The sequence below is a fragment of the Danio rerio genome, chromosome 2 (genome assembly GCF_049306965.1).
Source record: "Danio rerio strain Tuebingen ecotype United States chromosome 2, GRCz12tu, whole genome shotgun sequence".
NCBI classification, from domain to species: Eukaryota; Metazoa; Chordata; class Actinopteri; order Cypriniformes; family Danionidae; genus Danio; species Danio rerio.
The window spans coordinates 51,299,687-51,325,831 of NC_133177.1; the positions used below are offsets into that span (position 1 = coordinate 51,299,687).

The 26,145-nt window shown below is 41.9% G+C and overlaps 1 protein-coding gene and 1 long non-coding RNA gene across 8 annotated transcripts in view; one reads left to right on the plus strand and one right to left on the minus strand.

Moving 5' to 3' along the window:
- The window catches only part of LOC141378861 (uncharacterized), a 70,995-nt gene extending 52,097 nt beyond the window's left edge, over nt 1-18,898 (plus strand). Inside the window, exons 4-6 of one of the 3 annotated variants that reach the window (XR_012394393.1) lie at nt 16,605-16,682; nt 17,131-17,176; nt 17,570-18,898. This is a non-coding gene — a long non-coding RNA (uncharacterized lncRNA). Of the gene's footprint in view, nt 1-16,604; nt 16,683-17,130; nt 17,204-17,569 lie in introns of all 3 variants that reach the window. The other 2 variants (XR_012394382.1, XR_012394388.1) reach the window with 2 other exon arrangements.
- Nucleotides 1-26,145, minus strand: part of LOC141378791 (uncharacterized) — a 64,077-nt gene that overhangs the window by 32,503 nt on the left and 5,429 nt on the right. For 3 of the 5 annotated variants that reach the window (XM_073930196.1, XM_073930184.1, XM_073930175.1), the window contains exons 2-3: nt 17,873-17,967; nt 13,709-13,784 (exon numbers count right to left, since the gene is read on the minus strand). The gene's annotated coding sequence lies outside the window, so the exon portion shown is untranslated. The remainder of the gene's footprint in view (nt 1-13,708; nt 13,785-17,872; nt 17,968-26,145) is intronic. The other 2 variants (XM_073930191.1, XM_073930182.1) reach the window with 1 other exon arrangement.

Below are 26,145 nucleotides of genomic sequence, written 5' to 3' on the forward strand. Positions count from 1 at the left end.
GGCTCAAATCAGGCTTAAAATCCTCTAGTGTGAACTAGGCATTACAGGGCTCGAAATTGCGACCATTTTGGTCGGATATGCGCCCGAAAATTAATCTATGCGACCTCATAATATATTTGGGCGCATTAGGGCGACTGCTAATAATGGTTGTAGTGCGACCTGTTTTGATTTTTTGTAAAAACGTGCTGAATCGCTCTTCCCTGTCGCTATATTGGCTCATATTAGCTGTCAATCACTCAAGGTATTCCGCTGTCAGATGACAGGGAAGGAGCTTTTATGACCACGGGAAATGCAAACGGCTGAAGAGTAAAAACTTAAAGCACACAGGTTTGCAAACCCCACCTAAAATTGAGGTGCAGATGAGAGCGATCATGAAACGTCACATGGTGAATAATGATCCGCCAGCTGAGATCAATCGAGTACGCGCTTCATGGAGAAGGCGCCCGAATCTCGATGCGTTGCATTCACTGCGTGTTCAGCGCAAATGTCCGCTAAAAGTCAAATCTAATACTGTACATATCATCGCCAAAGAAGCTCGTCTTTACTAAGTTTACACTGAAACTGCGTCTCATAACAAACAGCGGTATTCCGACGGTGGTCATCGCAAGAATCTTGCGCTGCCTGCTCATAAATTGGGTCGGCTGACTCGCCAGCTTTTCCACAAACACAGAAAAATAAAGATCATCTCAGACTGAACCTTTAAATTGACACAAACTGAAACCAAAACTTTTAAAAGTGATAGAAGTGAGACTTTACTTACTTTCTTTTGTCTATTCTTGTTTGAGGTGTATATTATTTTTTTATTTATTTACTGATGACTGCTTTTCAGCTTTCATCATTGAATTGAATGATTTATTATAATCTTTTGTTTGTTTTGTAGCAGAAATATTATTTATTAAATTGACATGCATATAAAAACAGCAGTACAAAATAAATATTTCTTACTGCAATGCTTCATTTTTGTTTGATGCAAACTATACAATTATTTTTCATAGAGTAACAGACTTTTTATAGCAGATAACCTACATTCATGCACATTCAAGGCAGTATCATAATGAGAAATGGAATTCATTTTTACTATTATTGTCATTTTCATCATCATTAATATTCTATAATTATTAGACATTCATTTTGGAATTATTGCACACAAATATCAATGTCTTCACAGCATTAGTTCGATAGTTGTTTCTGGTTTTTGTCAGTCCTATTGATGTTGTTTTAAAATACAATAAATCCCTTAAAAAACAATTTGTAGCGGTGCTCAATCATTTTTGGTGGGTGCTCCTAAATTTTTTCTGGTGCTCTTAAATTTATTTTGGTGCTCCTAAATATTTGAAGTTGGGAGCACCGGTGCTACCAAGTAAAAAAGTTAATTTCGAGCCCTGTCTTATATATATTATAGGTAGATACAGACTGGTACAGACTGATGTGACTGGAGTGGGGTGGGGGTGTTTTATTTATACATATATACGCCTTTTTTTTAGGTGAGGGAATGGAAGTTTTGAGTGAGTTCCCCCACTTTTTTCCCTAGGACTTGGCCTTTTTGGGAGCACATATTTGTGTGAGAAGTTATTCTCCACCTTGAACTTCAATAAGTCAAAGTACAGGTCTAGACTTGATGATCATCTTCAAGCCATACTGAGGGTCTCAACTGCTTCCGCTCTAAAGCCAAATGTGGTTCAGATTTGTGAGAAGAAGCGCTGTCAAGTCTCTGGCAGCAAGAAGTAGGCAAAAGATGCCATGTTCAGAAGAACTGTTCATAATCTTCACTCAATGTTCTGTTAATGTTCAGGACACTTCATGTTCAGAAGAAATAATTAAAACTGTTAATAATGACATTTGAGGACTTTTTTTTTTGTGAAATCCCTTATGCGGCCCAGCCTCACCCAGACTTTGCCTCCTGCGGCCCCCAGGTAAATTGAGTTTGAGACCCCTGGCTTAGGGTGTGTATGCATTTGGAGAGAATGTTAGGTATAATGGGTAGTCTTAAATCGGGGGGGAGGGGTGGGTTTTCTGGATGCTTTTAATGAGAAGTGTGGTTTGGGAATTGGATATGGCATCTAAAGGGGATCTGTAAATTAGTTTTTTAAAAATTGGATCCCACTTAGGTGGCTTCTAATAGAGCTGGCTTGTATGTTTTTGGAAACGTGTAGGTGAGATATGAATGAGGTGGTGGTGAGGAGGGAAAAAATCAGGGAAAGGTGCTTTGTATAGTGTGTGGAAGTGTTTAAATGCATTTCATGTTGTGAGATATGACTGGAGGGGATCTGGGACCTACTGCTTGTAAGATGAGCGATATAGAAATTTGGCGGAGGTTATACAGGGGGTAATTTATGGCAATATAATTTCTGAATAAGGAGGGACAGGTGTTGGATGAGAATCTCCTTCTGGAGCCAATAGTTAAAATCACTTGAACAAGAAACGATAGAGTCAGCAATTATATTTTTACAGCCTGGTTTTGTTTAGCAGTCATTATGAATTGTTTTTTGGCTGATGTCCAGATGAGGCGTCTTAATAAGGGCATAAGCAATGGGGAGTGGGAACGCCCTTTATTGATGCATTGCACGGTAGCTTCATTATCACAGTGTACGAGGATGCTGGAGGCAGACCAATTGTCCCCCCACAGAATGGCTGCAGTGACTATAGGGTATAATTCAAAAAGAGATGATGAGTGTTGGTTTTGGGGAATTTTGAGCATTTGGGAGGGGGCATGAGGAAGCAAACCATTGCCCTTGGTAAATCATCTGAAGCCAATGGAGGGGCCGGCGTCAGTAAATAAACTGATATCTATTGAGGATAAAATTAAGTTACTATAGAAAAAGGAACTGCCATTCCATTGCTTAAGGAAGGATATCCATAAGTTGAGTTCTTTGCAACTAGGATTGTAAAGAAGAATATTGTCTTCTAAATTGTGTACTGTTGTGGAGAGCTGAAGGAGGTGAGTAATAAATGGGTGACCTTGAGGGATGGTGTTCATGGCAAAATTTAAGTTTCCAAGGATGGAGAGGAGTTCGCGTTTTGTACGCGATCAATTTTCTCTTTGGGGAGGTATGCCTTTAGTTGAGGCCTCGGGCTCGTGTAGGGAGCCTCGCAGGGTTGCATGTAGGTGAGTTGCTGCGGGTGTCTCAGACAGAGCTGGGTGATCCTGTGGGTTAAAGTCTGGATGGTTGTTGCTGGTGTTATTGCTGTTGTTGTTCATGTTGAGGTTGGATGATGGTTGGTTGGTATGACAATTGGTAGTTTGGTTGGTTGTTTGCTTGCTTAGTGTGCAAGTTTATAAATAAACCGCACTTGAATATTAAAACTCTTGATTCTTATCTCTTTTCTTTACAAGTGATGTTTCTACAATGGGTTGTGGTAGTAACAATTTGGGAATTACTAACCATGGTACTAATGAACATCTTATTTATTTCCATTTCTTTCACCACTTTTTGTACTGTCCACACAAAACTTTTTATTTCTTACTTGACTTTTACCCAAAAAGGTTTTAACACTTCTTTTACTGGATTATCAGAGTTATGTTTCTGTATATTGACCCAATAATTAATCAACAATTGAACTCTCCTAAGTTGTAATGGCATTTCTCCTGTTTATATCTGAAGTGTTGCAGTAGGGGTAGACCTTTTTTCTTTTTTTTTATAAAGGAGCTCTGTAATTAACAACACACTGTATAACTACACCTTTTTTACCTCTATTTTTTTAAATAATAATGTAGGATAGTATTATCTTCTGAGAACTTCCTGACCTCAGAGTTATACATTCTAAATATACAGATTTATAAAAAATTTAATCAAATATGTTTGCTACTTTTGTACTATTTGTCTTAATAGTGAAGTAAAATCACTGTTCATTTTTCCTTTTCTTCAATGTGTTTAAAATGATGTGAATACTTCCATTGCAGAAATGTAATGCCTGTTTCACACAGCAAGCGTCAGCAGCGCGTGAGCAGAGTGTGAGCAGCACGTATGTCGAGCAGAAGCAGCACGCAGGCGTTTGCCTTTCACACCAGCTGCGTCTGCAGCACGCAGCTCTTCGGCAGCTGCTGCAGAGATCAACCTATCTCTGTCTATTCTATCTAGTTACCCATGTCACCCTATATACAAATACACTCTTTAAACTTTTCATCTGCACCAAGGCCCCTCCTATGCTGTTTCTTTAACCTGCAAATGTTTATTTTACAAATTTTATAGATCAAATAGTACTGTATGCTTCACAAGCTATTTAAAAAAATCTACAGTCAGAAGACAATCGCCTGTGATATCATGTCATTTGTTTTTTGATTGTCAGGTTGCTGTAAGCCTATATATAATAATATTTATACAATATAATTATAATGATATTTATACAGATCAAATGTTCGAGGTTACTAAAGTAACCCTTCGTTCCCCGAGGAGGGGAACGGAAGCACTATAAGTGGATTTGATGTTCTAAATCCACGTATGGGAGATTCGGTTCAGAAGCTACTCGTCTGAGAGTATTGAACGGGCCAACGAAAGCAATGAATTGGCAGCTTAAGCCTGCGCAGGTGTGCTGCATCGCCAATTAACTGAGCATATAAGCACACCTGGCGCCAGCAGACGCTATCCTTTTTAAGCTGAAGAGACTTTTAACAGCTAAGGGACAGTCATTATGGCGACGGAGTATAGTGCTTCCGTTCCCCTCCTCGGGGAACGAAGGGTTACTTTAGTAACCTCGAACGTTCCCCTTTGGGGGGAACTTTAGCACTATAAGGGGATTTGATGTTCTAAATCCACGTATGAGAGCCCATTGAAAGCGCCATAATGACTGCACCTTACCAACAACTACCATGAGAGGGCAGTCAGGCAAGCGTGATGAACCCAAATCATGGGAGGCGCGGTCCTCCAACGTGCCCTTGGCCCTAACTTATCCCCACTTCAAAAGAAGCTTTACGGAATAGGTATATTTTTTTGGGAGTCGCTAGCGTCTAGATAATTCTAGGAATATACAACAGTACGTTGGAAAGCGTGCCATCCCAGTAGGGAGGACGCTGCGGAGACCATCCGCATTCAATAGGGAGACAAATGGAATTACATATGGACTAACCCTGAAAGGGGGAGTGCGCATAAGAAGGTGGTTAGCGGATAGGGAGAGCATGAGTCCACCCAGGGGGGGGAACTTGACCGTGGCGGAGGATCTGCGGGGATCGGCCATAGCAGGCACCTGTACCCAAAAACGAGAGCTGACCAGCGGGCAGACCTAACGTAGTGGGCCAGCGAGTGACTCCTCCGCTGAGTCAGTGCTGGGGGCCTCGGAGGAATCTGCAGGGCTCACCGAATGGGGAACTTTACTGACAGACAGGAGGGTGCACATCTCTCCGTGTTAGGGAAAAAAGGCACCGCAAGCGTGCTACAACACCCACCGAGTTGTTTCCTCAATCACCAAAGGTCCCTAACACCCTTGAGAAACCGGCTCCACTCGCAGATTGTAAAACCTTGCAAATGTGTTGGGTGTCGCCCAGCCTGCAGCTCTACAAATGTCTGTTAAAGAAGCGCCGCGCGCACACGCCCAAGAGGATGCAACGCTCCGAGTGGAGTGCGCACGCACTCCCGGGGGGCGCGGCTGACCTCTGCTTAAATAAGCACATGAAATGGCCTCCACAATCCAGTGGGATAAACGTTGTTTAGACACGGCACTTCCCTGCTGCCGTCCACCATAACAGACAAAGAGCTGCTCAGAAGATCTAAAGTACTGAGTACGGTCCACATAAATGCGCAGGGCGCGAACTGGACACAGTAAGGAAAGGGCTGGGTCTGCCTCCTCCGGGGGCAGCGCTTGCAGGGTTACTACCTGATCTCTAAAGGGAGTGGTAGGAACTTTGGGCACATAACCCAGGCGGGGTCTCAGGATAACCTGAGAAAAATCAGGCCTGAATTCCAGGTACGAGTCACTGACCGAAAATGTCTCCAGGTCCCTGACCCTCTTAATGGAGGCCAACGCGACCAGCAGAGCTGTCTTCAGGGACAGAAATCTCAAGGATACTGAATCGAGTGGCTCGAAGGGAACAAATCGCAGGCTCGTGAGAACGAGGGCGAGATCCCAAGAGGGCGTGAGAGGGGGGCGAGTTGGATTAATTCGCCTAGCGCCTCTGAGAAACCGGATGATGAGGTTTTGCTTTCCCACGGTGCCGCCAGTCACCGCATCATGGTGAGCGGAGATGGCGGCAACGTAAACCTTGAGAGTGGAGGGCGACAGCCTGCTATCCAGCGTCTCTTGAAGGAAAGAGAGCACAACACTGATCTGGCAAGATTGGGGGTCTTCTCTGCGAGAGACACACCATTCAGTGAATAGACTCCACTTCAGGGCGTAGGCGCGCCTCGTGGAGGGGGCTCTAGCCTGAGTGATGGTATCGACCACCGCGGACGGCAGGTTACCTAAGTCTTCCTCGCGTCTATGGACCACACGTGGAGGTTCCAGAGATCGGGGCGAGGGTGCCAGACGGTGCCTTGTCCCTGAGAAAGTAGGTCCTCTCTCAAAGGGATCTGCCATGGGAGGGCCGTCGCGAGGAGGGAGAGCTCTGATATCCAGGTCCGGTTGAGCCAGAGGGGCGCAACTAACAGAACCTGTTCCTTGTCCTCCCTGACCCTGCACAGTAACTGCGCGATCAGGCTCACTGGGGGAAACGCATACTTGCGTATGCCCCGAGGCCAGCTGTGGGCCAGTGCATCCGTGCCGAGAGAACCTTCGGTCAGGGAATAAAACAACTGGCAATGAGCGTTCTCGGGGGAAGCAAACAGATCGATCTGGGCCTCCCCAAATCGCGCCCATATCAGCTGGACAGACTCGGGGTGGAGTCTCCAATCTCCAGAGTGAATCTGCTGCCGTGAGAGCACATCGGCTGCATGGTTGAGCATACCTGGGATGTGAATGGCGCGCAGCGACTTCAGCCGCGGGTGACTCCAGAGGAGCAGACGGCGGGCGAGCTGAGACATGCGGCGAGAGCGCATACCCCCCATGCGGTTGATATACGCTGCCGCTGCCGTACTGTCCGTCCTGACCAGCACGTGTTGCTGCTTCAGCACTGGAGAAAAACGGCAGAGAGCAAGGAACACTGCCAACAGCTCTAGGCGATTGATATGCCAATGCAGCTGGGCACCTACCCACAGGCCCGCAGTTGCATGCCCGCGACACACGGCTCCCCAGCCTGTGCTGGAAGCATCTGTTGAGACAACAACATGACTGGATGACTGTCCCAGAGGCACACCGGCCTGCAGGAACGAGGGATCGTTCCAGGGGCTGAGGGTGCGGTGACACAGCGCAGTAACAGAGACTCGGTGTGTGCCCGCATGCCATACGCGTCTTGGAACTCGATCTTGAAGTGCCAGTGCTGAAGTGGTCTCATATGGAGCAATCCGAGCGGCGTGACAGCCGCAGCGGAAGCCATATGCCCCAGGAGCCTCTGAAAATATCTCAGTGGGACCACTATTTTGCTGTCGAGCTCCCTCAGACAGTTCAACAGCAGCCGAGCGCACTCTCCGGAGAGGCGCGCGACCATGGTGACCGAGTCCAGCTCCATTCCGAGAAAAGAGATCCTCTGCACCGGGGCGAATTTGCTCTTTTTCCAGTTGACCTGCAACCCCAATAGGCGGAGATGCCGAAGCACCTCGTCTCTGTGCGCAGTCAATTGCTCCCGAGAGTGGGCTAAAATCAGCCAATCGTCGAGATAATTGAGTACGCGGATGCCCGTGAGCCGCAGGGGCGCTAGGGCACCCTCCGCGAGTTCGGTGTAGACCCGCGGAGACAGAGAGAGCCTGAAGGGGAGGACCTTGTACTGCCACGCTCGACCTTCGAACGCAAACCGCAGAAACTGACGGTGGCGTGGAAGAATGGAGACATGAAAATACGCGTCCTTCAGGTCTATGGCTGCAAACCAATCCTGAGGGCGGACGCATCGGAGGATGCGCTTCTGCGTAAGCATTCTGAACGACAGCTTGTGAAGGCAGCGATTCAAAACGCGCAGATCTAGGATTGGCCGTGACCCACCGCTCTTTTTGGGTATGATGAAGTACGGGCTGTAAAACCCGCTCTCCATCTCGGCTGGAGGTACCGGCTCGATTGCACCCTTCGTCAGGAGGGCAGCAATCTCCTCTCGCAAGACAGGGGCTGACAGGGGATTGACCCTGGTGAAATACAAGCCCGTGAACTTGGGATGCCGTTTCGAAAACTGCAGTTCGTAGCCGAGTCTGATCGTGCGTATGAGCCACTGCGAGGGACTGGCCCGCGCTAACCAGGCAGGCAGAGCCCTCGCTAATGACGTCATCGCAGCAATCGTTGACGTACCCGCGGAGGGGCAGCGCGGAGCGGGTGTGCTGATCCGGGGAGCGCAAGGGTCCCACAGAAGAGCTGGAGGAGAGCGATTCGCTCTGGCTCCGCACCCTGACTCCGGAGAGGGGGCTGGGAGAAGGGAGACCGTCCCCCCGGCGCCCGTGAGCCGCTGGTGGAGCATGCAGACCCCGCGAGCTGAGAGGCAGCGCGTCCCAGACTGGCAGGGCTTGAGCTGTCACATCCGGGGAAGGGGAAAAATGCTCTTTGTTCGAAACTTTGGTGGCACTGAAAAGTACCATTGGAATATGGGCCTCGCCCTCCAGCGGGGAAAGAGCAAGTCTCCTCTTCTCCGGATGGCCTGTCTCAGGGACGCTTCGTGGTCCGTTTACCGAACTTAGCGGCGCCCTGGCGCCCCCGGCGAGGAGCAGCAGAGGTGGATAGCACGGCAGGGGACGGAGCGGGCTTACGGCCCCGCCGATAGATGACATTGCCCATCGCATCCGACTGCTCCTTCACCGCCTTGAACTCCTGGGTGAATTCACCGACGGTGTCGCCAAACAGGCCAGCCTGGGATATGGGCGAGTCAAGAAAGCAAACTTTGTCAACATCGCGCATATATGCCAGGTTTAGCCAGAGGTGGCGTTCCTGGACCACAAGTGTGGACATCGTCTTCCCCAGTGCGCACGCGGCGGACTTAGTGGTCCGGAGAGCATAGTCGGTCGCAGTGCGCAGCTCGTGTAACAAGCCTGGGTTAGACCCACCCTCATGCAGCTGGGCCAGCTCCTGCGCTTGGTAGCGCTGGTAGGTGGCCATCGCGTGCAAGGCGGAAGCTGCCTGGCCCGCAGCCTTGTAAGCTCTAGCTCCGAGGTAGGCAGATAACCTACAGGCTTTGGACGGGAGATGGGGCAGACCGCGCAAAGTGGGGGCGCCACGCGGACAAAGATTGACCGCAATGGCGCGCTCCACCTGCGGGATCGCCTCATACCCCCTGGCAGCTCCACCGTTCAGGGTGGTGAGGGCGGAGGCGGATGCAGTGCGGGCAGAGAAAGGTGCCCTCCAGGACTGCGTGACGAGACGGGGATGAGAGGCTTCAAAGGCTTCGCCTTTTGGTCCTCTACGTAACACCCATCTAGTCGGTCTGGCCGCGGGGCTGGGGGATAAACCATCTCCAACCCGATGGCCGAAGTAGCCCGAGAAAGCACGGCCAACATGTCCGCTTCAGGATCCGTTTTGACGGCGCTCGCTTGCCCAGAGGGGGCGAGCGGGTATAGATCATCGTCGGACAATGAAAGCCCACCCTCCGATGCCGCGGAGAACATCTGATCTTGAAGAAGATTTTATTCTCTCTGTATGAAGTATTTTCTAAGTGTAAAGCAGTTAATTTTCTCTTCACAAAATGTATGTAGTGTTTGCAGCAAACATGCCAGCCTGTGTTAAAAATACTGTGTAAGATGAGTATGCCTGCACAGGAGCAACACTAGGAGAAGGCTGAGTGACTGATTGTGTAGAATAACTGAATATGTAAAGCACTGATCATATATGTTAAATACTTCTATGAAGCTATATGTGTCAGAAGTTAGAATGAGTAACATATTATCAAGTTATTATCCTATCATAACAATGTATGTAAACACTTCGTTCCTTTGCATAAGTTGCATATATACTTTGCTGACACAGACCTGTAACATCTCTGTTGACATGAGCTAGTGGGCTGAGAGCCAAGAATAGCAGGACCCCTTAGACTAAAAACCTATTCAAAAATGGTCAAGAGTTAAAAAGAGACTTAGGGGTGTGTCAAATAATCCTGTTTAAAGATTGTAACAAACACAGATACTTCAGAAGGAGCAGGAGGAGAATGCTATGAGGTCTGCTCTTTCTCGGCTTTATTATGGAGAATAAAGTCTATTTTCTGATATTCAAAACCTCCGGTCTGATTTCCGATCATTTCTAATTGATAAGAAGTCGAATTTACGACTTTACGACCGGTGTCAGTGAGCGTGAGAGCTACCATCTGATTAGACGGATCACTCCCAGTACCCGAAGCTTGGATGGAGCGCTTGGAGGAGCGAGAGGTCAGCGAGCCCTTAGGCGACGGATTGTCTCTCGCTGGAGCCCTCAGATCTGCCCGAGCGCCCGCTGCAGAGCAGGAGGCGACTGGGGTGTCTCGCTCTCTTACGTAAGCTAGCCTTGATCTCAACTGCGCGACGGTCATGGCATCGTAGTGACGACATGAACCGCCCCCGAGCACCACATTAACATGCTGGACCCCCAAACATGTAATGCAGTGATCGTGCCCATCATCCGGAGCCAGAAAACCCCCGCAACCAGAAACGCACAGTCGGAGCGCCATCCTGAAAAGGACGTGCGTGCTGCACGACTGTGTTGCTCTTTTAGGATGCTTTGCAGCAATACGCACCGCTCTTGGAGGACCGGACCCAAAGAGACGCCAGGCAAGGGAGAAACCCAGCTCGACCGTCTGCCTCTGCGTGAACTCGCTCTGGACCGGGAGACACTCGTTCGCTCGAAGTGGCTGTAGATCAGCAAGAGGAACCCTCATGAACTCGATCAGAAAAGTCTCTGAAGCGAAAAGGATAGCGTCTGCTGGCGCCAGGTGTGCTTATATGCTCAGTTAATTGGCGATGCAGCACACCTGCGCAGGCTTACGCTGCCAATTCATTGCTTTCATTGGCCTATTCAATACTCTTTCAGACGAGTAGCTTCTGAACCGAATCTCCCATACGTGGATTTAGAACATCAAATCCACTTATAGTGCTGAAGTTCCCCCCGAAGGGGAACTAGTGTTACCTTCTCCGCTTCAGTGATGTCCAGCGGCAGAATAAGAGCTCGTTAATTTATGCTCGTGCAGAGGATGAGACGAACAAAAGTAATTAATGCATGTCATTCTTTTACTTATTTTCGTATTGTCAGATTCACAGTGCAAACAGCCCCCAGTAGGAATAACTCGAGTGAACATAAAACAAAGCCGATTAAAGCTTTCTTCCTCTGCTTAGCTGCACAGAACACAGCATGCGTGTCGAACTACACTACCCACAATACACTTCGCTATGGACTACAAATCCCGTAAATATTCTATTTCCCCTCGCCTGAAACACAAACGTGCAACTTAAGCAAAACTGATATTAAAATTGTTTTACACTTGGTTTTGTAGTTCGGGCCTAAATAAATGTTTGTGCCATTTTTAATCGTTTAAGTTCATTTGATTGACTATATATAAACCATTTGACATTATTAACCCATTTATTGGGTAATTTATTGCTACTTTTTACTGTCATTCAATGTGTTTTGGTCATTATCAATGTACTGTCACTTTAATTGAGCGTGAGCAGCGCGTCAAAAATAGACCCAGCGCCAAAACTATCTCTGCACTGCTGCTTCGGCGACGCTCACGCCTCACTCTGACGGGCTGCTGCTGCGTGTGGTATGAAAGCTCTAATCTGTTAACATGGACGCCGAAAACACACGCGCTGTTTACGCGCCGCTGACGCTTGCGGTGTGAAACAGGCGTAAGGCTCTGGCCTTCCGTCTTTATCAATAGGCTCTGTCCTGCCATCTTTAGGTATCAGTCACTACAGCACCCATGTCACAAATGTCACAAGTGACACTGACACTGTCAGTGTTGGTGGTAACAAATTACAAGTAACCCGCATTATGCAATAAAGAGTAGTAACGAATAAAGTAATGCACTACTTTTAAAAAATTGTAAAGTAATAATATTTGAGTTACTTTAAAAATGAATTATTAGAAAAGTATAGTGTAACTTGTGTTATAATGCATTACCACCAACATTGATAGTGGCAATGTGTTATGTTACACATGTGTTCATGTTTGACTTCAAATCTTACCTTTGCCGACTTACTTTTGGCTCAACTGCTATACCTGAGGTAAAACATGCCCTAATCATTACGCTATGGGCAATCACTAAGTAAATATAATCATAAATGAATGTAGAAATAGATAAATGTAGAAATAAATTCAAGTGGAAAAAATGTGCAAATAATTGCAAAATACACAAGAAAATACAATAAAAATAGTTAATTTTAGTATTTATATTTTTCTTTATGTATTTTTTTCATTTAATTAATTATTTATAATTAAATATAGACTGTTACAGTGCATTTCATAACTGATAGTGAGTTGTTACTAGGGCAGTCATTAACAAAAAGACTGAATAAATTAATAAAGCAGAGTAGTGACACAACTTAGTGTCTTCATCTCCCAATTTACAATAGAACTGCATTGCTAAAACATATATCAGAGATTTGGAATGGATAAACATAGAAAAAAATAAATAAAAGAAGAAGACTTGAATAAGCATGCTTATGGCATGTTTGAGGCCGTACTCACACTATGTACAGTTGCCTCGAACTGGGCCAAAGCACGATTGTCCCCCCTCCCGTCTCCCCTGACGGCCCGCACTCATATTATAATTGGGCTTGGGTACGCTTATGTCATTGATGCTGCGCTGGTCAGTGAGCACTCTCGCTCAGCACAGTGGAGATTTCTCTATTTATATCGTTTCAGTCGTTTGATATGCAGTGACATCCAGTCAAATATTTCACCAAACAGTCCTTGGGGATGCAGTGACACGCAGTCAGATATTTCACCGAAGAGATCCGCCACTTTTGGTGCTCATAAACAATCATAAAGCTCTCGTGCTACAGGAATGAGGAGGTCTGCTGAAGGTGCGCAGCTGTCATGCAGTGAGGGGTTTGCGTATTTAATAAACTACGGCAGTTTGCGTTCATTGAACAGTAAGAATTATTAATAAATCCATATGAAACAACCCCTTAAAAGTCACGTCTCGCTTTCAGTTTCGGGCTTTGGCACGTTTTGCGCTCGCACTACAATTGTACTGCGCCAAAGCCCAAATGAACAGCGCTCAGGCCCACCTCTTCCAACCGGGCCAGGGCCGGCCAAGTGAACCGTGCCTGAGCCCGATTCAGCGCATTCACACTTCTTAAACGATCCAGGAAATGGGCCTGAGCACGGTTTGGATCGTATAGTGTGAGTACGCCGAGTCATGCTCTTAACAAATTATATTTTATTTCCTTTTCTGCATTGTGAATAATGTGTATAGTTTATATAATGTGTATAATAATTTGCTTGTTGCACAATAGAGCCTAACTTATTGTTATAAGCATTTGATGTAGCCTACCTTTACACTAGGAATTATTCCATCCTTTGAATTGTAATGTACTAAAAACTTTTAACTATTTTCTAACTGGAGGTATTAGCTGGTCAGAGAAAATGTAATATATCAAATAGGAAATTTGACAGCGAAAATAGTGCATAGCATACAAAAAAGAATGGACAACTATGCATTCATCTTTTCATCGATTTATCGTAAAATCTATCATAAACAGCATTTCTGCAAAAAAAGACTTTTGAAGCAAGAGAAACTCACGATGCTCAGACTTCCACTCTGAAATCCACAGCTCCACTTCACTCACATATACTTTTGTGATTGATAATGTCTATTTCTGTAAAAGTGAAAAGCAAAATTTAGCTTGGTTAAATAAACAATTATGGAAATTAATGAGACAGAGGGATCATCCCCTAAAGAAATCAATTAAATCAGGGTTATCTCATGATAAAAAAAAACATTTCAGCAACTGCGTAATAAAGTTTTAAAGAAAGACAAGCAAAAACAAGTTTTTAAATTGATATTATAAATAACGCAAAAGGGAATAGTAGGGAAGCATGGGAGAATATTAATAAAGTGCAAAATAAATAAATAAAGCTATTAAGTTAGAATCTCAGGGTAGTTTAATTCAACATAAGTATCAAATTGCTAATGATATGATATAAATAATATTTTTTTAAAGATTCAGTGCAAGATTTAGCACAATGATTTAGTGTGAGAAGTAAATACAATATATTAACAAATTATGATTTTACTGTTTGTAATATTTCTGAAATATCTGAGTCTTCTGTACTAAACCATTGATCCATTGACTAAAGATGCTTTTGAATACGACTGAGCATTTTTTTAAAGTATGCAAATGTTCTCAGCACACCTTTGCCTTGGTAGTTTATCAATAAGACATTGTTATGTTAGACAATATTAAGTCAGCAGTGATAATACACATATTTAAGACTGGTAATCCTGCTAATCCTATTAATTATATATATATCATTATCATATATCAGTATTTTACTAATTGCCTCTAAAGTAACTAAAAAAGTTGTTTGTAATCACCTGGTAGAATTTAAATTTAGGTAAATTTCCATTACACTCTATGCAGTTTGGATTTGGAGCACATCATTCTACGGAGACTGCAAACTGTTACTTGATTGAACAAATTATATCCAGTCTAGATAGGGGTGGAGTTGAGTTGAGTTTTTCTAAATTATCAAGGTTCAGTTTTTCTGTTAATGCGTTATCATGGATCCAGCATATGTTTTACACAGCGGATGCCCTTCCAGCTGCAACCCATCACTGGGAAACACCCATACACTCTCATTCACACACATACACTGTGGACAATATTTCTAGCTTACCCGATTCACTTATAGCGCATGTCTTTGAACCCACGCAAACGCAGGGAGAACATGCAAACTCTACACAGAAATGCCAACTGACCCAGCTGAGACTCGAACCAGCAACCTTCTTGCTGTGAGGCAACAGCACTACCTACTGTGCCCCCGCGTCACCCAAGTCTGTTTAGTTTATACATAAATGGTTTGCCTGCTGTGTGTCCAGAAGTTCAGGATCAAATCTTAGCAGATAAATATATTTGATTATTTTAAATATTTATTTTAAATGATATTTATATCATTACTGTACCTGTATTGAACAACATAACTTACTAACATTTGATAATTTTTTATTTTATGCTAATGTGTGTTTATTGTAAAAATTATATAATGATCTTGCATCATCACCTCAAACAATGGGTTGTCACGGTTGGTGGGTGCATGCTGCAGACAAAACAAACATGAACACCAGGACAAGAGTGTGCATCCCGAGCACAGCCCGATTGCAGCCAAGACGGCGCTCCAACAATGACAAGAAATATGAGTGCTCAACCCAAGAAAACTCCAGCACAGCATACAATGTCTGGACTAGTGTCTGGACTCCAAAACAAGATTTAATAAGACCAAAGTGGCAAAATTCTGACAAATGATAGAATATGTAAACGTTTTATGTTTATATATTTATGTATATATATATGAGTGTGCGTGTGTATGTGTGTGTGTGTGTGTGTGTGTGTGTATATATAAATTAAATAATAAGATTATTCTAAATAAAAAATGAAAATCAAATAATTTTTAAATTTACAGTTGCAATCAGAATTATTAGCCCCCCTTTTTGTTTTTCCCCAATTTCTGTTTAACGGAGAGAAGATTTTTTCAACACATTTCTAATAGTTTTAATAACTCATCTCTAATAACTGATTTATTTTTTTTATCTTTGCCATGATGACAGTGAATAATATTTGACTAAATATTTTGAGAGACTTCTATACAGCTTAAAGTGACATTTAAAGACTTAACTGGGTTATTTAGGATAACTAAACAGGATATGGTTATTAGGCAAGTTATTGTATAACAATGGTTTGTTCTGTAGACTATTGAAAAACAATATAGCTTAAAGGGGCTAATATTTTGACCTTAAAATGGTGTTTAAAAAATTAAAAACTGCTTTTTTTCTAGCTTAAATAAAACCAGTAAGACTTTCTCTAGAAGAAAAAATATTATCAGACATGATACTGTGAAATTGTCCTTGCCCTGCTAAACATTATTTGAAAAATATTTAAAAAAAGAAACATTGTCTGTTGTCTTTGTTGTGTTTCTATACTGCGTAAAAAATGTTCTACATCAGTACAATCCTAACAAAAGAATTTGTTCTTACCTTTTGATTGAGAGATATTCTGCAACCCTGGTTATTAAAACTTATTATTTTAAAAAATGTATTGGAAAAAAATCTAGCTTTTTTAGACAGCGTGTGGGAAATATTTAAAATAATTAAAATTTTACAGGAGGGCTAATGATTTTGACTTCAACTGTATATAGTCATTGTGGTTAATATATAGACGATTAGCTATTAAACTTGCTGTTTTTCTTAACTTGAGATTTATTAATAGCATTTTAACACCTTCCTGCACTACTATTACATTCTCTGTCATTTACAGAGAAATTACAAATTCAGATTAGATTTTAGAAGTTTTGGAACAGCATTTTTCCAAATTGCTGCATTTTGAATATATATAGTATATGATTTAAACATGCACACGATCTACACAAACCCATGTGTTTATATCTAATCAATATGGAAAGTTTTAATGATGTCTTTACAGCATTTCTGGATCCTGACAGTGGTAGGAACCTGGCTGTTCATGCAGGATCAGAAAGCGCTCGATTTCAAAAATATCAGGGTAAGTTTAGAGTTTTTTGTTTTGTTTTTTCTGTACCCGTGTCTGCTGTGAAAATTAGAAACATTTTACGACCAATCAATGCACGGTTTTCTTGGCTTTACTTCCAAATTTGCTATTAAGTGTACACTTTAAGCATTCAATATTAGCTCATTCACAGTTCTATAAACATATGCAATATACAGATGGTCAATCAACTAATTATTCATTCCTTCTGGCTCAGTAGAAAACCCAAAGACATTTACAGATGAAATAATTGCAGTTCTGTTAGAATATGTTTTTGTCAGTTTTTCCTTCTGTGCTGTAACAAAATATTTAAAATGTAATATAGTTCACTAACCAGCACATTAATTTTGTAATAAATTTGAAAGTGTGTTTCTGGAGTGTTTGAGCAATTTGCCATGTTTTGTATTTTTGTTACTAACACTTTGAAAATGTTTTCTTTCTTCAGACCTGATATTCTGTAAACCCAGAGCTACCAGAAGCTCAAGTAAAAGGCATTTTTTAATTTATCTGCTCTCTTTGTAAGGGTGTTTTTACTCTGAAACTTCATGTAATTGCATTTTTTTTCCTGTGTAAAACTGTGTATATATATATATATATATATATATATATATATATATATATATATATATATATATATATATATATATATATATATGTATGTGTGTGTGTGTGTGTGTGTGTGTGTGTGTGTGTGTGTGTGTGTGTGTGTGTGTGTGTGTGTGTGTGTGTGTGTGTGTCTATGTATACACACAGACTAAACATTCTAGTGTCATGTAATAGGCCCATAACAAACTGAAGCAAAAGTGTTAAGCACAAGTGTTTTATGCCAAACCTAATACATTTCTTTCTGTTTTATACATCTACTTGCATTAAATCTGATTTAGGTTCACACCTTGCATCCTACAACATCCAGTGTAATGTGTCTAGAGTAAGAGCAACTGTGAGGGAGACACCATCCATCGCATGGCTGAGGGTCCACACTGAGCATCTCACCCGCATGCATGAAGCAACACAACCTGTGCAGTCATCATCTCTTTTCATTACAGCGAGCAACAGCCAGATTTATACAATGGCTTGCCTTCTGCCCGTTAGTAAAAGCTTGAGCTATAGATTAAAGAGTACACACACTGTACAAAATGTATATGTTGTTTCCTGCACTGCAGGAATATAAAGTTGTCAATACTCACCCTCAAAATGATGAATGTAACTCGAAATGTAGAATTTGAACCTCTTCTTTGCTGCTTGGTGTGACGGCTCTCTGTTTCACGATTCGATTAATGTCCTTCAAAAAAGGAAGAGGAAACTCTTAGAAACAGCGTGTGTTATATATATTATCCTCACCTGCGCTATCTGCTTAAAGTGAGCGCCATGCTGCACCCGAAGTTGCATTGCGGTCTAACCGCAAATGCTGAAGAGACTGTGCATAGAGTCTTTTGCACTTTTTCCCGTATGAAAGTGTTTTAACATACTGATACTCAATTACTTGGTTGCTTTAGTTGTAGTTTTACTCTGACACTACATTTATTGTCAATTAAAACTGTTACCCTTACTGTGTAAAAAATTAAATGCTAACAATGAATACATTTTCTTTTCTTTCTTTTTTTTCATTGAGGAAACATACCAGAGACTTTCGAATATCAGACTGTACTGTCATGAAAAATATAAAATAGTAGTAAAAGTGTAGGATTACAAGAAATTGATCCATTGCTGCAAGTTCTTTACTAAAAAATTACAACAAAGCCTTAAAATAGAAAACAGTACTTAAGATTTTTTTAAATCCCTGGAACCATTGCTGCCAGTATTTTACTGTAAAATTGCAGCACAACTGAGAAAGGGAAAAAAAACTGCCAAACTGTAAAATTACAGTAAACGACTTAAACCACTGCTGCCGGCATTTTACTATAAATTTAAGGGGAAATATTTTTTTAAGTGTCCAATACCATGTTTCAGAATGATGGTTTATTGCTTGAGTTATGTCTATAATTGACCATAGTCATATAAAAAAGATAAGAAAAAAAAGTTGTACTATCTGCTGTTCTTTTACAGGGATGGTGGCTATGACCTGTTTTATGGTGGTGAAGAAAAAAGTGTTGTGTTTGGACATGTACTTTCTAAAACATATGTATGTGATTATCCCTATAGTGTACAGCCAGTACAACATGATATATAAGCGTATGTAAAAAGCATAAGACAGAGTAAAAAATATTCAGAGTAACAGCCCATCCTCCTGATCTATTACGTTTTAGAGTAAATGTGTTTGTGGGTCTTTCTTGACTCTTGGTTGGAAGTGAGTAATCTCAGTGTGTTTGTGTCAGTTTTCGTTTTTTTTTTACATTTGATGATGTAATTTTGCAGTAAACTTGTATATAAAAGAAAATACACCTATGACTTTTAAGCATGCCTGAACATATTATGGGCCACTAGTGAAGGTACATTTGTCTAATTTATTCAAATTAATGTTTTACATTAGATTATTGTATAAATTTAAAAACAGCACTGTTCAGCATTGATTTTTCCAAGTGTCTCATAAATCAAATCAAATCTCATAATCATCTTTTTAATACATAAATAGATAGTTTATTAATTTATAGATTTTTTTTAAATTATGACTAATTTTGGTGTTCACCACATAAGCTTGGTATAACTGGCACAATACTGTACAATACATAATACATACAATACAATATTAAGTATTGTAACTAAAAACTTAACACATCATAATCAACTTTTTTTTAACTTGAACTTTTATTTAAGTTTAACAATTTAAACCCAATTAGAACCACTTGTTTGGCAGACAATAGCTATGTTTCCATCCACCTATTTTATGCGCATTTACCAGTTAATGGAAACGCCATGATGCGCATAAATTTTGAAAATGCGCATAAAAAACTTATGCGCCTAACTGGGTAGGATAATTTTTTTATTCGATGAGAAAAGATGCTCATAAGCTGCAATGGAAACACTTTTACCGCACAAACTCCAGCATGCGCATTAAAAAATGTCATGTGATTTTGTTAAAAGAGATCATGTGATGCTTAAAATGTGTGTGAATGGACAAAACGTCAGGCTGAGCACATTATAAAACATCTGAAATGTTGTTTTGGTCATTAAAAAATAATCAAGAGCGCCTGTGCTCCGCGTCTGACACCTTCAAATGCCACTGTGCGCTCACTGCTTGTCAGGATTGTCTTCTGAGGCACATTTATTTAGAAAAGATTGACGCAGCTTCTCCTACTGCAGCAAATGCAGTTTTTACTGTTAATCTATTTGGCGCCAGTTAATCAGAAAGTGACGATTTTGTTCGCTTTGACTCGTTGGATGGAAACGCTGCTTCATTCGCACAACTTTTATGCGATAATCCAGTTTTGCGCATGAAGTTTATTCGCATTCATACTTCCTCTGAAAGGCCGCCCTCAAGAGGCTCTGATTGGTTGGCTAATATAATGTGCTGTGATTCGCGGATTGGCTCTACGTCACCCGGAAAAGCGTCCCGCCCCTAAAAGCACACACTTTTGCGTGTCAGAGTAGCTGTTAGCCGTATGAGTTTGTGCCTAAATCAGACAGAATTTGTCAGAGTACACAGCTGAACCTCACGACTGCTCTCTAAAATAAAATCTGACAAATGTCTTTTACATATATTCGGAATAAGTATGTGTAAGTAATATAAAATGTTCACATATCTTTTGCGAGTTTGTTATTTAAGATGTAAAACGCACAGAAAAGCAGCTGCTTAGACAGACACTGCAGCGCTGCTGAAGCTTGTGGGTGTTTAGAGTGGTTTGACTGATAAGTGAAGTTTATTTATAAATAAAGGAGAGGATCACATGCTTATGATTGGTTGCAGCCGGCCCCGCATTATTCAATTCATGATTGACAAATCAGACGATTCCTGAACCACTATAAATGCCCTAAGTTCCATATAACAGCCATCTTCATTTTGAAGAATCCCCCCTTCCACCCCTTCTCCTCCTCTTTCTTAGATGGGTGGCACGGTGGCCCAGTGGTTAGCACTGTTGCCTCATAGCGAGAACGTCACTGGTTCTAGTCCTTACCAAGCCAGCCAACGTTTCTGTGCGGAGTTTACACATTCTCCCCGTGCTCACATTGTTTTTCCCTGGTTTCCTCCCACCATCCAAAATCATGCAACTTAGGTTAATTCGGGATCATAGACATGCTCCTAGTAAGTAGTTATCTCTTAAGAGCAATCACTATCTGTTTATTACCTACTACAGCAAGGGAGTTCTCGAGATCTACCTGAGCTCAAACTCCCTTCTTGCCTTGCTAACGGGAGGAAGCCCCGGGCACAAGGATCTTATGAGCTCAGGGTTCTCTTGTGGGACAGCATGCCAAACAAGCTTTATAATCAATCATCAGCTAAGTGTGAACTCTTGAAATATGAATTTGCAGCTAAATTGTTAGCGCTGCCAAACAGCATTTCCTGTTGTGTACGTCCTTGTTAATGTCCTCGCTACAACATACTGTTAACACTAGACACTGTGCATGTCATAGATCAATTTTAACAAATAAAAATAGTTACAGGTGGTAGCTTGCAATCCACAGCTTCGTCTATTATGGTTGGAGCTGCTCCTTCTTTGAGGAATTTTTAGCCTAATCCAGCCCTCATTTGAGAGAGATTCTGGAAGTTCTCTTTTGTCAAATGCTAGATATATATTTTTTATAGTTCTCTGGAACATAATTAAATTAAACTGTAAGCAATTCTGTCTTTGTGTTGTGTCCTTTGGAAGCCCAAATGCAGAAAAAGAACAAGCTCTGTGGAAATAGCAGCGTTTGGACGCCGTTTTAGCTTTCTCTGCTGTAACATTACAATGCCTCTGGCCCCGTTGCTGCATGGGGTGTATGCGCATGGTTAATGCACTTAACCTAAATCGCTTGTGATCTCATTAGCTTGGATGTATTTTTTTGTAGTCCCCAAAATTCATTCATTGTAGGCTTTGCTAAGCTAACTCTGTAAAAGCCAATGTCTCCCTTTGCATTGAACTTTGAGCGTCTTACACTCAGAGATGTTGTTTGTTCACACAGCTACATTACACATTATTAAAGTTTAAAATATGGTCTCGTGGTGGACCACCTCTTTAAATGTCTTAATTCTGTTAAACACTAGAGATTATATTTCAAAGAAAAACCTGTAACTATTGACATTCATTGTGGAAAAAACAAATACTATGGAAGTCAATGGTGTCCAGGTTCCTTCTAAATATCTTTTGTGTTTAAGACAAGAAATAAAGTAAAACGGGATTGAAACAAGTAAAGGGTGAGTAAATGATGACAGAATTCCCTTTTTGAGGTAAATAATCCCTTTAATTATGAGTCCAAAGCCACCTCAAGCAAGTGTTTAACCTTCTTTTCCTTCATCTATTGTTATCAAGATGTCCTTGCTGCAGTCTGTAGCATAATCACCTACTGGATTAGATCCAATATCTAGTGGACGTGTAATGCACATGCTTACTGTGAGGATTGGTGTAGGTGTAGATGTCAATAGCACAATTTGAGACTTAAAACAAACAATTCTAATTTCTGCCGGCCTGAACATCTGATTCAGTACATCATTATGCTATAGGCTGCAGTGGGGATACACTTAGAGATGGATCTGGATGGGCAATGCCTTTACTGCGGACACATAACCCCACTTCTAACCCTACCCCACACAGTGTCGCCACTAGCTCCATTGAGTGCATTATGTCTGACATTGCAAATCTGAGATATGCAGTCTCAGCTTGCAAATGCAAGTCTGCATCCAGATACTACTGGCACACTTATTGTTATGGCCCTAGATGTCTTGTTCGTTTTGATCCACTAGGCGGAGTTGTTCTGCGGCATGTTTGCCATCATTGCAATTGGGATAAATACTAAAAAGGAGTTGAACTGTGGGCAATCATTCTTTCTAGCCATAGTATTTTTATTAATATCTGATTAAAAAATAATAATAATTTGATTTCAAATTAAAAATGTGTTGAAGTTAATTCGATTTCTTGTTTTGGGTCCTTTATTGGTTTTGTTACTTCAAGCCAGCAGTTTGTAACATATATGCATTGGCAGAGGTCATCAATAGGGTTCAGTAGGCGATAAGATTATAAGATAAGTGGATCTGAGTGTCATTGGCATAACTGTTATAAGAGATTTGTTGCATTTACCAGAAGTGAAGAAGTGAATCATTTACCACTTTTAGATGATCAACTTAGATGATCAACAGTTTAACACCATTTTGAAGAATGATTTGTGTGTCAAGGCAGCAGGTTGGTGTGTTCATAATCTGTATTATCTCTTCAAAGATTTTTCCATCAATTGTCTTGAAATCAGACAAAATATCTGATTTCTTAAGTTGGTTGAGCCTGGTTGCAGACAGCACAAATTGTCTGGAGGTGTTCATTGCCTTTTATTCTGATTTTATTGATCTTATCAGCATAATTAGCAAATCATCTAGAGAAAAATACTAGGGGGAGTTTTTGAGAGTCATGTGAGTCCCACCTAGAGTTAGATACAACACCAACCATAGAAAATTCCACAAATCTAACTATAAATCTATCAGGGCCAAGATGTAGCACCTAAAATGTAGAGACAGTTGTTTTATGATACAAATATAAAATGGCCAACAGTAATATACAGCAGGCTAATGCAAGACAATTGATGTCAAATTATGCTACTTTGAATTTATCATTTTAAATTAAGCATTAATGTGAGATACATTAAAAAACTAGCAATACTAGGCACAATCGTATTCCAAATTTAAAATGCAATTAGTTCAAATTAATTAGTCACTCATTGAATTCTTAATTTGTCTGGTGTCTTGTTTTGCGTTTAACTTTATTTGTTGCACGGGGCGTGCAGTAATTAAATAAGGAGACGGACAGTGAGTACCAACAACTTCCAGCTTTAATCCACAACGTGTTGCCGTATTACAGGTTAACCATCACTAGTAAACTCTTCTACTAGTCGTAAATTAGTGTCGCAAATATTCAGTGCTTACATGAATATTACATCTCCCTTTTTTTCAAAAAACAACAAAAGAAAATGACACATTGCATCACTGAAGTGTATATCTAAATTATTAAACATTACTTTAGCATAAACATAAAGGGTGCTGGATTAAACAGAATTGCAACAGAAGGCACTTAATATAAGAACAAAGTGTCCATTTCTTTCTGACAGCCCATACCAGATTTTAGATTTCGTTCTCTCACAGGGGCAGCGATCCGCCTACACCCCAGACGAATTTCAAATTACAAATCAAGGATTTCTCTTGGTCGCACTGCTCGACCGGATCTGGTATGATATTGTATGGGCTGCACCTCTCTGACTTTTAAAGGCTGTGCTGGTATTTCAGCATGTACAGGAAACATTGGCGATGTATTGCTGTTTTGATTTTCTTCAATGTTTGCAGAACCACAAGGCTCCACAGCTTCCTCTTTTGTACTGAGAAGGTGACGTCGGTTTCTCCGATACACCTGACCATCTGAAGTGCGTACATGATAGGATCTTGATGTTGGCTGGATGAACAACAACAGCAGGCTTCCAGAGGCCATGTTCCTGTATGCGAACAGGTTGTCCCATGCGAAGTTGTGACAGTTGATGCGCTGAACGATCATAATACTTTTTCTGATGCTGTTGCTGCTTTGCCCTTTTACAGCGAGCCTCTGTGACTTTGACAATTTCAGGTAGTAGCTGCTTGTTTGTGGTTGGCAGTATGGATCGCAGTCTGCGACTCATAAGGAGCTGAGCAGGTGACTTAAAGCTGTCAACAGGTGTATTCCTATACTCTAACAAACTGAGATAGGGATCTTTCCCGTCCATCATGGCTTTTGTCAACATCGATTTTGTGATCTGCACAGTCTTCTCAGCCAAACCGTTGCTCTGGGGGTAATAGGGGCTAGTGGTGGTATGTGTGAAACCCCATGTCTTTGCAAAGTCTTCGAACTCCTTGCTTCGATATTGTGGACCATTGTCGGAGACAAATTTCTCTGGGATACCATGTCTCGCGAAGATCACTTTCAGTTTGCTGATTACAGTGGCGGTCGTTGTGTTGGTGAGTTTGTCCACTTCAAAGAACCGGCTGTAGTAGTCTACTGTAATCATGTATTCTTCATGATTCCATGTGAAAAGATCTGAAGCTACGACTTGCCATGGTCTGGTTGGTATTTCATGAGAAATCATGGGCTCCTTAGTGTTTGAACGACGTTGCTCCAAGCAAGTATCGCACGTTTCGACCATGTGTTCTATTTGCTTACACATTCCTGGCCAAAATAACACATCTCGTGCTCTTTGCTTTGACTTTTCGACACCCATGTGACCAACATGAATACGTGTGAGCATGTCTTGTCTGAGTGATGTTGGTATGACTATTTTCTCACCTTTGAGAATGATTCCATTGGTCAATGAGAGTTCGTCTCGGAAGTTCCAGAAATCACTGACCTCTGCCGGGCACTTCTTCCTCTCTCCAGGCCATCCATTCAGAATCACTTGCTGCAGCCGAATGAGCTGGCTGTCTGATTCAGTCTCAACACGGATCTGTTGCAGTTTTGTGTCACTGACTGGTAAGCTTTTATATACCATGTGAACTTGCATGTCCATTCCTTCACTGAGATTGTCGTGCTCTGTCTCTATGGATTTTCTAGAGAGGGTGTCTGCCACTGGAATCTCCTTTCCAGGTCGGTGTATGATGGTGATGTCATATTTCTGGAGCTGTAGAATCATTCTTTGGAGTCGCGGCGGAGCTGCAGCCAGAGGTTTTTTCATCACTGATTCAAGCGGCTTGTGATCAGACTCTACTATGACTTCACGGCCATAAACATACTGATGAAAACGCTTGCAGCCAAATAGGACCGCATATAGCTCCTTTTCTATTTGAGCGTAGCTCACTTCACATTCAGTCAGTGACCTTGATGCATAGCTGAGCGGCTTTCCGTCCTGAAGTAGAACTGCTCCAAGGCCATACTTTGATGCGTCCACTTGAAGGTGCAGTTTTTTCTGCGGGTCATAATATGCTAGAACTGGTCCAGGTTCCTTAGTTATGAGGTCTTTCATTTTTTTGAATGCATCATCATGCTGAGAATCCCATATGAACTCGCTGGACTGTTTAAGCAGTTGACGAAGTGGCGCATTGATGTCCGATAAACAGGGAGCAAACTTCGACAAGTAATTTATCATGCCCAGAACTGTTTCGAGCTCTGCTTTGCTCTTTGGTGGCTCCATGTTTTTGATCGCTGAGACCTTTTCGGGGTCCGGCTTGATTCCTTCAGCAGATAAGCAGTGACCAAAGTAGCGAACCTCGGTAGCACTCACAATGCTTTTTTCAGGGTTGAGTTTTACACCTTTCTCACGAGACCTTTGCAACATCGCATGCAAGTTGTCGTCATGCTCCTTTTTGGTTTGTCCGTACACCAGGATATCGTCAACGATTGCAACAACACCCCTTAAACCTTCGTACGTCTCATCAATTTTGCGT